Consider the following 14,732-nt stretch of genomic DNA (forward strand, 5'->3'; position numbering starts at 1 on the left):
ACTGGGAATTTTTAACCAAAGAAGTCAGGTTTCGTGTCATGCCTCCCAGGCATCGCTCCAGAAAACCCCTCCACCCAGGTTTGCTACTTCCTCTAAAACAGCCTTCTTCATTCTCACCTAAGCACAGGCTGGATGCCTCTCTCAGCCTCACACTTCCTGGTAACTCCCACACCAGGATAACACCACCCTGAGGCAAATATACACACACGAGCCACCTTCTAAGTTGTGGTTTCCCTTTAGGAAATCAGCAATCTGCTGCCATTACCCACCAGCATTTACACCTCCTCTCTGCACCCTTTAATTTTTCTTTACCCCAATGTTTAAAACAAACAACTTCTCTCCCTTATGAGAGATCATTACAGGAAGAAAGCACCACACAGACTGTTAAAAGACGCCAAAAACAGCTAATAAATCTAAGGCGGTGATCTGGTGTCAGAGCATCAGGGTGTTATCAGTGTTATTAACAAAAGCTATGTACACATTCTGATGTGACTGCTCTTGAAGGATGTTTCGTGATTTCTAAACTTCAGAATATTCTGCGAATTTGAAACTGTGAGCAAGACGAGAGGACCGCTCAGAAAAACATGACACGATGTTGGACCATTTAGCTGCTGTATCAGTTCAGTTTGCGCTCTCTTCCTACCTTCAGCTGAACCGTGTGAGAATCACAAAATTTTAAACACGAGACAGCACATATGGAGACACAATTGCCAAAAGCCCTGAGAAGAAAAACACTTTATAAAGCGCTCCAGCTTTTCAAAAGCTCTCTCCTTCTCCCTTTCACACACACACACATAAACACATAGACACAAACACATACACCTCGAAACAAAGGTGCCATTTTACTCAGGAAGGGTCAGCAGTTCTCTCCATCAGACAGGGGCTTGTTCTTGGTCAGAGGCTGCTGCCCAATCTCAGGCCACCCTCCCCTGGCTCCACTGCCCCCCCCCTCCGGCCCCCACCACCCCGGAGACAAGCTCCCCATTGTTCCCGCACTACTAATAAATGACAGTTCTCCTGTTCAGACAAACTTTAGGGCCCATTCAAACACACACACACACACACACACAAAAGTTTAAATGGTGCTCTATATAAAAAGATACCAGGAGCATTTTCTTTTAAGGCTGGTATTTCTCGAGCTCATTAAGTCGTTATCTGACACTAATGATGTAAGGATGTCTTCCTGCGTCTTAAGCTTTGATCCTGAGGACAGGATGAGATAATCCTGAGGGCCATTTGTGTAATAATGAATAACAAATGTTCCTATTGCCTTCCATTTCTCTTCGGTGGTCAAAAGCAGTCATGACATTGAGTCATAGTTCACCAGGAGGTCATGCTGCTCAGTGCGTGTTGTCACCCTGTGAGCTCAATCGGGGGCCAGGGAGCTGAGGTAGGCCTTGAGTTTAGACATGATAAATCACCACTCCGCTTAAGCTCATAAACACACCATTAACACGCTCGACCACATGAACTCTATCCGTTTACCTTAACCGCATGGTGCTCGGGACTATCTGCCTGTGACAGCACTCTTAGGAGTCTGATGCACATGGCTGTCACAGCTACATGAGCATCTGTGAGGAGCATGGGGAGCTACATGAGATCCTTTCCCATCACTAGTAATTAGATATGACACTGCTTCAGACCGCAGTGTAGAAACAGTGCACGCGCTCCCTGATTTGCTTAGGTGACATTTATATTCAGGCAGTGTAAACTGGTGTTAATCGTCTAATAAACATCAGCTGCATCTTACTAAATAGAAACAACTAGATTAGCTTATTATATTCCCGACAACACAAATCAACTTGAAGCTGAAACTCAATTGCCAGTGATGACAAGGTCCTCCTGAAACGTTGATTGGAGTAAATACAGGGTTGTTAAGTCTTGCCCTGGTGTGTGTATATGGTTCTTTGCTGTGGTTCACCACAAACATATCATATGACAGCACAGAAAACTGAGAGAAAGCAAATTCCTGCTATTTTTAGCTATGACAAACATAAACAAAAGAATCAGAAAAAGAAATACACTTGCTGAAGCGTCATGGCTGCTTTGATGTCTATCCGATCACTCGTGGGCTTCCATTAAAGCATCTTTATTTTTTGATGGGCTTAAACAGGAAAAGGGGTGATGTTGGCCATGCGCAGGACAGATGCTGGGCAACCGGGGTCAGATATTGCTCCCGCTTTGCCGTTTAAATTACAAAAGGAGGAGGAGGAAGAAGAGGCAGAAGTTGTGAGAAGAGGAGTAAGGGGGAAAAAAGCCCCAGTGTTTAGTCAAGGCCTGCTCACTGACACAAAGTCTGTCTTTGTCTGCCTCCCAGGGTGCCAGATAAAGGAATTCTTGTGTGTCGGGGGCTCTGACCGAGTTTATTTGACACTTCAGCTCCTTTTGTGAAGCAAGTGTCCCACCGTCAATGCTGGCCATGAGAGTCACTTGGCATTAGACAGAGGGTCGCTCTTCAGTGGAGAAAGGGGGTCTTGTTTGGAGAAGATTTTTAATAGAGGTGGTGTGTGTGTGTGTGTGTGTGTGTGTGTGTGTGTGTGTGTGTGTGTGTGTGTGTGTGTGTGTGTGGACAGAGGGGTGCTCAGTCGGTGCTCTAAGCTGTATACGGACATATAGTGGAGCTCTGTGCCCTCCCACAACCACAACAGAAGAAATTCTTCATTGCTACAGAAGTGCGTGGGATTGAGAGGACTGGGTACTGAAAGATGAAGACAGGTGAAAGTGGAGGCTTCAGCAAATGAAGGAAGACACACACACACAGAGCACCCATTATGAATGCAATGCCGTTAAGTCACACAAGGCTTGTAAAAGATGGACATGCCAACTTGCAAAGCACGTTATCTCACGCTATTTTGAGCATGTTTATCAGTTGGGTGATCACATGGACCTGTAGGTTCAACAATCCAATTACATTCCATATATATATATATATATATATATATATATATATATATATATATATATATATATATATATATATATATATATATATATATATATATATATATATATACATATACATATACATATATATATATATACATATACATATATATACATATACACATATATATATACATATACACATATACACATATATACATATACACATATATATATATATATATATATATATATATATATATAGATAGATAGATAGATAGATAGATAGATAGATGATTGACAGGTGTTCCAGTACCACTGAGGTCAACGTTATAGTGCTCAAAGCACTTTCCTCTCACCTTGAATGGAGTTACTGTATGAGCGGTGGGAGGGCATGCTCCTTTTTATGAACACTGTATCCACACTGTAGATTTATTTCAGCTGCACCTGGTCTTTAACAACTTATAACAGGTCATTGCTCTCTAGGCTGTGAACACCCGGCAGTGCAGGTGCATAGCCAATGGCTGTGCTCAACACATGCATGTGAAATATTAAATTGAGCCATTTTCCCTCTTCTTTAACATTTACAGATGCATATGTAATGATGTTAGAGAATAATAAAGAAGAGTTCTCACCTACTGAACAGGTGAACTTAATGAGAGTTTGGCGAGGCTTCCTTTGTCAAAATACACAGCTCCCAACTGACAATGAGCAGAAACACACCTTCTGTGTTTGTATGTATAAGTATGTTCCTAATGAGTCCACTTCCAAAAGAATTTCAGTATAAATTATAATTTGATAGAGAAGATATGGGCACCCATGTGGGTGTGTTGAGAAGATAAGAACATAACCTTTGGCCAAAGCAGACAGTGCTGAATGCATTGTCACGTCGCGAATGTATAACATAAATACAAACCTCCATAGGTCAAGCATACTTATATTTTTTGCTGACAAAGGGGTTTTTATATTGACGTTGTCCACATACCTGCGGAATCAGGAGATGCGCACATATTATCCAAATCACTGGACATCCACTGGAGCACAGCTTCCAAAACATAATCCAAGATATCCAACTGTGCAAAAAAAAAAAAAAAAAAATCCACCAAATACAGATTTCATTTCCGAAATCAGCATATAACATTAACCATCTATGAAAATGTCAGCACTTGACCACGCGTGTATCCCAAATATCCCAAGAGACTTGTCCAGCAGCTGAATCTGTGGCAGGAGTAGAAACTCATCCCAGACTGAAGTCAGCATTTCCTTATAACACGCGAAAAGATCCATAGCTGGAGTTTTCAATACATCAGCTGCTATCATCGTGATCACGTTTAAACAAAAACACAAAACAATAATAATAATAATAACTTCTCCACGTTTGTCAATGTCGCGATTAATCCCGTTAATGCGTCCAAAGAGCCCCAGCATTAAACGATTTACGCCCAGGCAAATCCAGCAAAGCAATCAGAACGATTATTTCCGAAGATGCTGATTCCTCCTTAGGGTCCAGCGCAATGATGGTCTCTGCGGCAGCTGCAGCCAGAGTCTCTGCTGACACGACGCGCTCTCGTCAAGAGCCGCAGCTTCACTGAGCCATAGTTTGTGCGGAGCGCCTCAGCACATGCTGCTTTCACCAAACGTAGTTGCGCAATGCATGACGGTAAGTGGAGTTAACTGGAATAGGAAAACAGCAGCAGGTTTAAACCTCAAAAGCAGTTTTTAAAGACAAAAAAAGAAAGAAAGAAAACACGGAACGCAATGAAATGATTTCACAGGTTAACCTTAAAATAATGAAAGTAAAATAAAGGTGAAATAACTTTTAAACTTTTAAAAGTTTTAAAATAACTTTTAAAACAGTTACAGGCATTAGAAATTAGATCATATTATCATTATTATTATTAGCAGTAGTAGTATTAGTATTATTATTCTCTAAATATCAGTAAAGCTGTCATGGATATCAGCTGTTACAATCTCTGTTGCAATCGTTCATCACCTGTCAGTTTCAGTCTAGGTTGCGTGTGAGCAGTGTGTGTGAGTAATAATGATCATCTGTAGCTGTGCAGAGGTGCAGAGATACAGAGATGTCGGTGCCTTGAATCACCTTCCCATGAATGAATCTCTTGTCTTTCTTACCTCACTTTCATGTCCTAACCACCTCCAGGCTTGCTTGTATTGCCGGGATCACGCTCTCAAACTTCAAAACAAGGCCTGGATTCACGGGAATGGAGCACAGATCAAAATCAGAACAGAACCCACTTAGTTACAATAAGCTGAAGCTAAGTAAAGCTGGACAGTTCTTCTCACTCACTGTGGACTGTGGAGTCAAAGCTTGCATGCATGTTTGCTGTTATTTGTGATTTTGTTGTGTCTTTTACTTCATCATATTTAAGAAGTACTCTGATGAAGCGTTTATGACTAAAACACAGCAGAGAGGATATAAGTGACAACAAAGCTGGGATTAAGGGAGTAAAGCTGATAAACTCTGACCTAAACCAAAGGGGAAAAAAACATGAATAAATAAAAAAGTATACTTTCCTTCCTCATACATTACTCCTATTCACACAGGGCCTGGCACGGTTCCATTCCACTTTTTACTTTGTTCTTTTGGCTGCGATCCAGTCCAGGAGTACCTGAATTGCACGCGATTCTGTCAATTGCAGGTACTTGATGGCTTTCTTGTGTGCAGGGGTTGAAAAGTTGCTGGAGGTTTGCGCACACAGCATTGCGTGACTAGCGCTGGGGACGAAAACACAAAGACATTGTTTTCAGTGATCAAACCCCCTTTATAGTAACTCAACAGCATTCCTGTCTCACATTCCTAAGCCACCGCTGCAGTGTGAAGGGTTTTTTTCTTTCCTTTAAAAAAAAAGGAAGAAAGGAAAAAAGAAAGAAAAGGAGGGTTGCACTTTTTAAATCTGGTTCACTGTGTCGACCTCGCTTCTTCCACACGTTTTCTCGTAGCTCATTAATCATTAATCAAGACTGAATTAAAGTATTAGTTGAGGCAATTATCTGCCATGGGGTAATTAAGAGGTGTTTATCCCTTATCCAAAACAATGTGATGAATGTAAACACAGTGTGCCAGCTTTCATGTTAAGCCAGCAGCCAGCTGAACAGCAGTATTAAATCAAATGAAAATGCATTGCTTCTCAGTGTATCCCCTTAAAGCATGCACGGGTGGGATTTCCAGGTTGTTTGTGCAACTGCCTGCAAATGTGTTTATGCTCACTTGTGTGCATCCTCCTACACCGTGTCTCCACTCACGCCAGCATGCGTCTGTAGGTATGTGCTAATGTGCACACAAATGTTTTCCAGATTGGTGTGACAAGGATAATCATATCCAGGGAGCACAAACCCATGCTGAATGCTTCTCACACAGATGGGAGGAAAAAGGAGGAATGCATAAAAAAAAATCCAGAGGAAACGAGACTGAGTGTACACCCACAGACAGTCGTGCAAGTGTAAAACTTATGATATGTGGAAATCTACTGGCAAAGGAGCCAAGCGAGGCCGCCATCACCTGGAGTGGGTGAAACAAATCTAATATTTACTGAAAGCGATGACCCTCATGACCTTCTGCTTTCAACGTAGAAAACATAGAGACGAGGACAATTGAGTCAGTCATATCTCCAGTGTGTGCTCTGAGAGTGATTAAGACTAGAGCACATTCATTACTGGCCCAGCTCAGACAGAGAGGGGCTTCAGAGCAGAGCCCTTGTGTTGGACTGTTTGGATGTCCTATCCCCTTGTATCTCTTTGACTACTTCCAACACAAGGCTCTATTCAACCAGACTGGGAACAAATGTTTCCTTATGTGACCCTGAGTACCTAAGCTTCAGCAGGATATAGAGAAGAGCCTATGAGACTGAAAGAGAGACATTACTGAAGGCCATACCTCTCCTCTTATAGAGGGATATAAGCTGGATCACAGGTGGGGACAGGGGGAAGGATGGTAATGACCTTACAGAAATAACAGGGTGGATGACACAATGACACATATTTCCCAATAACTATATGCTGTTTCTCTGGTATGGCCCCAACCACAAAATTGCTAGTCTGCTTAGGTTTCCGTTCTTTATTTTCTCACTTTCCCACTTCTCATGAGTGTTATTACTTCTACATCCGCCTGGGAATTAATTGGGTAAATATCAGCCAGGAAACATGAGGTTAGATTCCATGTTGGCAGCTCATGTAATTTCACATACAGCCAACATGCAGATTTCCGTCTGGTTTTTTTTGGCACGCCTGTGGGAATGGGCAAAGTGTAGCAAAACAGAGGTCAAGGCAAGGTTTCTCACTGAAGTGGGTGAAAATTTCTCATGTGAAACTAAAAATGGCTTTCACCAGTTTTACATAATGAGACATAATGTGGTGTGTACCTCTTTTCTATAGAATCACCCAGGATAAAGAGCTAATCCTCTTGTGCTATAAGACTGATAGAGCTGGATTCCTTCCAGCACCTTAGGGAGTCAGATCTATGGAAGAGAGAGCCTTTCAAAGAAAACCATGTAATCAATGGCACAATCCCCCTCAAACCCCCTCATTCGATTGATGCTAACCGTAAAGATTTTGGTAAATCAGTTCGCTCAAGCTTTTCCCATCTCATCCTGCATTAAGATGTCAAACTGTAACTGGAGTTCCAGTGTTTACCCAACCAAGTTTTCTCACTTGAGGAGAAATTAAATGAACTTTTGGCCTGGACTAGGCTTACAGAACCACTGACATGTAGCCTATATGACTCATTCACTCTTTCACTGGGCACAGGCGGAATTTATTCGGAGAAACACACCCTTGCTGGCGTGTAGCATAGTTTGACCATTGCAGGTGTCTTGGTTTATTTGGTTTCTATGTCAAAGAGCAAACCTTAGTCTATAAAAAACTAAATTTAGAGCTCTAATTATGAACACACTAAGCACCAAGGAGCATGCAGCTGCATACCTATGCATGCATTTCAAGGAGCATGAGTTCTGGCTTGGTGACTCTACAAAGAGCCCTCATGAAGTTTAAAATTTTAAACAGGAAAAAATGAAGGTGAGGCTAAAATTGTTCAAATAGGGGAAATACTACACCTCTAGTTGGAGAATAAGCATATGAAGCCTTTTTAAAAATTTTTCCTCTGGATGCTTTTCTAAATGTCTGTGTATGTGGGGAGGGGTCAGGGGGGTCGATTTTGGTGGCAAGCAGTGTGTAGGCAGCTGGGAGTGTGGCAGGGCTATGCGTGACTAGGAGAAATACACCTGTCTCTGTGCTCAGGTATGGAGGGGGAGTCGGCAAGCAGGGGCCTGCCAGGTGAACAATGCTCCCTATTGTACCTTGCGCTCTGACTGCTGATACTCGCAGGAGAGGAAGCCCTGATCCCAGTGTGTGCGTAGCTCGCTTGCCCGTCTCTCCCTCCCTGCTCACACAATCACACGAGATACACAGCCAAATTATTTACAGTACACATATTGCGCTGACCGCAGGCGCCCTGAGCTAAATCCCAACAACTCTGCCTTTTACACGCAAGTTGCCAATCAGAGCAGTGACTGACAGATTTTTTTATATCCAAAAAGTTGAAATGTTGGATTTTGTAAAAGTTATAATTGTGTTGAGGATATTTTGTATGTGCAGTATTATGAAGGGGAATATACAACACACTATCATAATAATATAAATGGTAAAAAAAAAGAAGAAAAAAAAACACGTCTTAATAGGTGTGAATGTTATTCGTAGAGAGATTATTCAGAGGTGTCACTTTAAAGGTCTATAATTGAGAGCACACAATGTAAATACATGACGTGACTGTTGACAGTAATCTATTATCAGTTCTACGCCAACCCATGTTTTTCCAGCCTTTTTATTCTCATTGCAGATAAGGCAATTTTGACATGGAGAGTCATGCAGATACTGTAGATTGCAGACTGAGAGAGACCCCCAAAGAAAGTAAAAGGGGGGTCGCCTATTGGTGAATTACTGACACTCTCTGTACTTTCAGCAACAAAAGCTGTCTCTCATTTTGTTGTGATTTGTTGGGCAATTATAGAGAAAAAAAATGAACAGGGTAACTATGGGGAGGGTCTGGAATGTGTGGGAATGCTAAACATCTGCTTTGAGAAGTTTTAGTTCTGGGTTGCGCTTGGACAGTCGCAAGTAAATATCTCTGCCAAACAGAAACTCCAGCTGTTCCACAGATGGCATCAGTTATTTTGTCCCATTTGGTGTTAAAAAAAACCCCATGTTTGCCTTAAAATAATCTAAGTGCCTTTGATCTTCCTTAACCTTTTCCATTGTGTGACAAGGAGAACTGCAGTGTGAATGCCACCACTTATCTATTCCTGTTAAATTCCTTGACTTGTGTCGGTGTGTGCTTGTGGGCATGTATAACACCAACGCTATCTCATGTGAGTGTGTGTGTGCTCACTGACTAATGAAATACAGTCTTCATAAAGGTAGTATTGTTGAGTTGCGTGCGAAGCTCATGCTTTAGGCTTTGGGTCCCCGCCCACCCCTGTAAACCACGGCCTTTTTTTCCTCTCCTTTTTTGCCTTCTACACCTTCCCCTTTCTCTTTGTTACAGGTAAACATTTGATGTCCGCACGCAATCCCCGGAGAGTCTCCTCCCCTTGTTCTTTCCTCAGCTCCAAGGCTTACTCACACTCTCTTTTACACACACTTACCACACACCTCTCATTCTCAGTCTCTCGCTCATGCACCCTCTGACACGCTACCTATCCCTCCCCATTCTTTTGAAATTCCTCTCCTCACTGACTCAGCACCTGTTTCCTATAGAGGACATGAAGTTTCCTTCTGTTGCTCGAGAAACTGGTTGAATATCTGATTGACTCTAAACATTCAGTTTCACAAACACTTTACGCGCACGTTTTCTGTTACTGAACGTTCGTCTCCTTTGTCTGTGTTGCTCCTTCCTGTTTTGATGTATTTTTTTTTAACCAGTTTGTCCTGCAATATTGTGTTACATTACATGAAGTTTGTCTCTTTTTTATTTCTATGTGCTTGTATTTCTTTTTAACATGTTCAAAATAAAGATTCAATTCAATTCAAAGTTATGGACAAAACCAACAAGACTTATTTCAGTAAATTTGCTTTTTTAATTCAAATTAATGTTGCCAGAATCAAAACTAGAATTCCTCCTGGAATCACACTGGCCACAACAAAGTCTCAGATACTGGAGACCGATAAACACGGGGTTGGTGTGTTGAAGTTTCCTTGGGCAAGACACCAAACCCCAAGATCCTCCTGAGAGTAGTCTAGACTCTTAGATGGTTCTGCCTGCAGCTTTCAAGAATTTATCTAAGGTTAGATAGTAATATACAAGCACTTAATATTTAATATTTCATTGCCAACTACATGCATGTCAATCCCATGACTGCATCCCTTAGAGTTGACACCATATGCTAAAGCTTGCCAGCCAGGTTACGCAAAACTGCCTTTCTGCTAGTTTCCATGATGGTCGGTGCTCCAAGAACCGCATTTTGTCACAGACTCATAAGATGAAAACATGCCAGCTCTGCTGTCACTTCTGGTAATATCGATACCAACAAAATTACCTTTGGCACACTAGAAAATAATCTGCATTGGTGGGGGTACACCCTGGATATGTTTCCACCCCATAATAGGGATAAAAGAGAGACAGAAAACCGCATCTACTGACAGTTTAGATTAACTTAAAAAGTGTGTACGGTCAGTGAGGAGAAAATGAAAACACAGCCCAGAGCCTGCTTTCTGTGAGGTGGCAATGCTACTGAGCACCACCATCGTGATATGATCTGACAATCCAAAATATGAGAAAAGGAAAAAAATGGATTTCTCACTGATTTAAATCAGAAAGAAATTATACTGTTTTAACCGCTTTCAACTTGTGTAACCTTCAATTTTCTGTTTCAGGTGTTGTACATGGTTTTGGTACAGCTTTTACTGACATACAAAAATATGTGTGAATAACTTCCAAAATATTTATTGGTGTGTGCGTGAATGATTATGATCTAACACTTAAACTCCTGGGGAAGGTAATAAAACAAGTCGAAATCTGGTCTGCAGACTCAAGCTCTAGTACAACTGCCAACCTCAGTCACGCACTTCCTTTGAGCTGCACTTCACCACAAACTGTGAAGCTATGAAAAGTCCTGTCAGGTTCCGATACACGAAGATCCATGATTAATGACCGTCATGGCTAAGCAGGGGAAAACCAAAACCTCTGTGCCAATGTTAGCAGCATCAAATAGAGCTGAAATCACTGAAAATGAATGCAAGAGAAAAGGAGAATCGTTTTATCATGTCAAGGACACACACACACACACACACACACAATGCGAAACCCACACAAACGTGCATGTCTGTACACATACTCACATGCTGCGTAGTAACAAACCCAAAAGTGCTTGCAAAGTTCACACATGAGAGACAACTGCATATACACATCGCTGTTCTCCAGTATGCTTAGATCATATATGAACAAAGATTCAGGATTCTCTCAGATTAATTGATAAATAAATGTAATACATGAGTCCTGCCTCCATCTATCAGTTTTTTTTCTCCTGATCCAATTCAGCATCGCAGCATTTTACTGCTGTCATAGCAGTAAAAGGTGGGGTGCACCCTGGTCCACACAACCAATCACACTGACACCTACGCTCAATTTAGAATGACCAGTTGAATAACCCCATGCATGGCTACGGCTTTGGGAGGAGGCAAACATATCCAGAAAGAACCCACAAGCTTCACGCAGAACAGCCGCAGCCAACAGGTGAATTTGATCCCGGGACCTTCATGCTGTGAGGCAACAGCGCTAACCACTGCACCACCTTACTCCCCTGTGAACCCCTGTCTGCTCTTTTTTGTATTTGGGAAAGTCAGACTGTCAGAGAGGAAAAGACAGTCCCATACAGCCACAAAAGAAATTATTTCAATCTCTTCATTGTTGTCTCCTGTGATCACTGTGCCTGCTGCTCTCTTTCATCAGGGGCTTTTGGCTCCCTCCAACCAGCCCAATTAGTAGCCCTGCAGAGGTGAAGTGTATTATGCAAATACAAACAGTTACTGTACCAGCTTGAGCAGCCCCCACGGGTAGCGTACAACAAGGCTATGTTAAATGAATATTAGATTTGTTGTGCCTACAACAAGTTACCTATTGTTGTTCTGGCCTTTCTGCTGCTCTGGAAAAGCCATTCAAACAAGATAATCTGTCTGCATCTCGTCAATGCAGCTCACTGTTTCACTGTGCTTGGACGAAACAGTGACACAAAGGGGTTGTTTGATAGGGGATATGAAGCAATTGGTGCAGGGGACTAAATAGATATTTCTTACAGCCACAGCTGCTTGTCACTGGACCACTGAATACGGCACAAACACTCTAAAGGAAAATATCAGAAATTCTCAATTTCCCACACATTTTTACAATCCACCACCTTTCCTGTAACTTAAACTGTGTAATATTTTTTGCCATCTGAGTCCATTGTTTCATATTGAGTTCATTTCTGTCTCTCTCTCTGCTTTCATTGCGAACAATTGCTTTTGTCCCCGTCCTGGATAGGTGTGATGGTTGGGTCAGAGCTGTGAAAGGGCTGTATTGTCCTTCTTCACACCCCAAGGTGTGCTTGGAGGGAGACCAACAAAGTGGTAACTAAACAGTGAAACAAGTTTTCTCTGTAAATGTGTACCACATGGCTCCTCAAGGAACCATTGTTCCCTTTCATTACCCGCATCATGTGGGAAATATTTCAGTATGTATCCATAAAATTAGCCAATAATACAAACTGTGCTTTTTTGAGAAGTTAGAAGGCTAATGTAATTTTGACAGAAAGTCACGCAAATGAAAGCTGCTATCAAAGTTCTCTCTTTTTTTTTGTTAAATTTGGTGAGTGCTGCACTTCTACTTTTTCCACACTGTAATGTTTTATTAATAGAGAAAGGTGTCACAAAGGCAAATTTCAGGGTGTTCTGTTGCTGTCTTGTTTGTCTGTGTCACTTTCTCTCTGGTCACATCAGGCAGCTGTTTGCAAACAGTCTTCCCCACAAGCCAGTCATCTAATAACAGGGTTGAGTTGGACGATAATGACTGCTTTCTGGCATGCTCCAGCAGAAGAAAAGAAGCACATTGGCAAAGCACCTCTGAATACAAAAAAATAATCAACAATAAAAAGCAAAAAGTGTGTTGTGATTGTCATCATTGGTGCATATTTTCAGAAAAAAAAAAACCCTAAAAAGAGCTGATTTCCAACTACCAAAAATTAGAAAGCCATATTTCATTTTTGTTATGACATAATCACCACTTTCTTATACTATATTTCGCATTACTGATTTAAAAGGAACATGGCCTCTTGCTCTGAATCGTAAATATATCTTAACAACCACTTCAAAATAAAAGTAAACATTTACTATGATTTACTGTATCAGTATAATTAGCTTTAGCTCTTATTTTGTCACCCTTGTCCCCTTTTGGTTCCCGCAAACTGAATGACCTCAGAACATTTTGTGTTTTCCTTCCCGACTGGTTCTTTTGAATCCTGTGTACACCATACCACGGAGGCTCAGCGTATGGAGTCACTTTAGCATGCGCCTTTGATGTGTGAGAATGGTATGCCGAGGTCCAATTTCACTTGCTGACGCTGACTCACACAACTGTAAGCTAGCGTGACAGCAGAGGCAGGTTAATGTGTTCTCCCTGCAGGCAAATACAGGGAAATATGAGTGACTGACTGTTGCCTTTAGCCAGAAGAGATGAAACGCAGAGAGAAGGAAGTTCTGTTTGAACAATTTGAAGGTTTTCATTTGCAAGCCCACCTTTCAAGAAATAATTACATAGGGTTTGTGTTATCTTTGCATTTAAGAAGTCAAGTACCAATAATTTGTGTGATATATCACGCTTACTGTATACGACTCAGTGCACACATGAGGATCATCACAATCCACGAGTAAAAGCATACTCTCCCTCCCCCTGGGTAGATACAGTGTCCCCTGATCTCTGTTTAAACCATTATGTACCTCTAACACGTATGCCCCTTAAATCTATATTCAGAACCCCAACAGAGAAAGAGTCCACGGCAGCTTTCAAAGTGCTTGAAATTGATTTTATGCTGTAGTCGTTCTTGAAATAAGTGTATTTTAGCACATTCAAAGTCCAGAGAGAGTTTAAAAAGAATGAATTAATCCACCGATGCATGTCAAATTTAAATACAACAAAAGAACAAAGCGACACTTCTGACTCATAAGATAACAGACCCTGTCTACATCAACCTTAGCAATGTTGTGCATCTGCATATAAAATGAATGCGTCTTTGTTTTTATGAACTCTAAACTTATAAAATCCTGTCTTTCAGATGGCTATCAAAGTGTTAGAGAAAAAGACACTTTAAGAGAAACATAATACCAGAGACAAAGCACAACTAAACCCTATCTGTGGCAGCATTGTATATATTTCCCACAATCTGAAATACACCCTCAGCACTTAACTGCACGACCATATTGCGAGATAATGTGGGTTTGAGGGGAAAACAGATCTAAGGGCAAAGAGAAGTGGGCAAGTTAAGTAGTATGTGGTGGTGGGTTGTAAAGGTTGGATGATATATTCTAAGAAGTAAAGTATGCGTGTGTTTTGGTGTGTGTGTGTGTGTGGTTTATAGGGGCTGAATGGGGCACTACTTTTGAAAGATGAGATACTGCAACACATCCACTGCTGGTGGCCCCTTTTCTTAAATGCAGAGGTCACAGTATCATCACTCACAATAATTTAGGAATCAGTGGGTGTAGGTTTAGAGGTTTGGGTTGTAATAAATTAATAAAGAAAGGGCTGATGTATACATAAGAGAGTAAGCGAGAGTAAGCCACTGATATACAATATATATTAGACACAC

General features: G+C 41.4%; 1 long non-coding RNA gene across 5 annotated transcripts in view; it reads right to left on the bottom strand.

Moving 5' to 3' along the window:
• Positions 1–14,732, bottom strand: part of LOC146388538 (uncharacterized) — a 105,884-nt gene that overhangs the window by 41,947 nt on the left and 49,205 nt on the right. For 3 of the 5 annotated variants that reach the window (XR_014800052.1, XR_014800056.1, XR_014800053.1), the window contains 2 exons: positions 5,017–5,619; positions 3,869–4,557 (listed from right to left, as the gene is read on the bottom strand). This is a non-coding gene — a long non-coding RNA (uncharacterized LOC146388538). Of the gene's footprint in view, positions 1–3,868; positions 4,558–4,876; positions 4,995–5,016; positions 5,620–14,732 lie in introns of those variants that run through there. The other 2 variants (XR_014800054.1, XR_014800055.1) reach the window with 2 other exon arrangements.

This window comes from Perissodus microlepis, chromosome 4 (assembly GCF_051167445.1).
Source record: "Perissodus microlepis isolate ML-2025 ecotype Zambia chromosome 4, ASM5116744v1, whole genome shotgun sequence".
Taxonomy (NCBI): Eukaryota; Metazoa; Chordata; class Actinopteri; order Cichliformes; family Cichlidae; genus Perissodus; species Perissodus microlepis.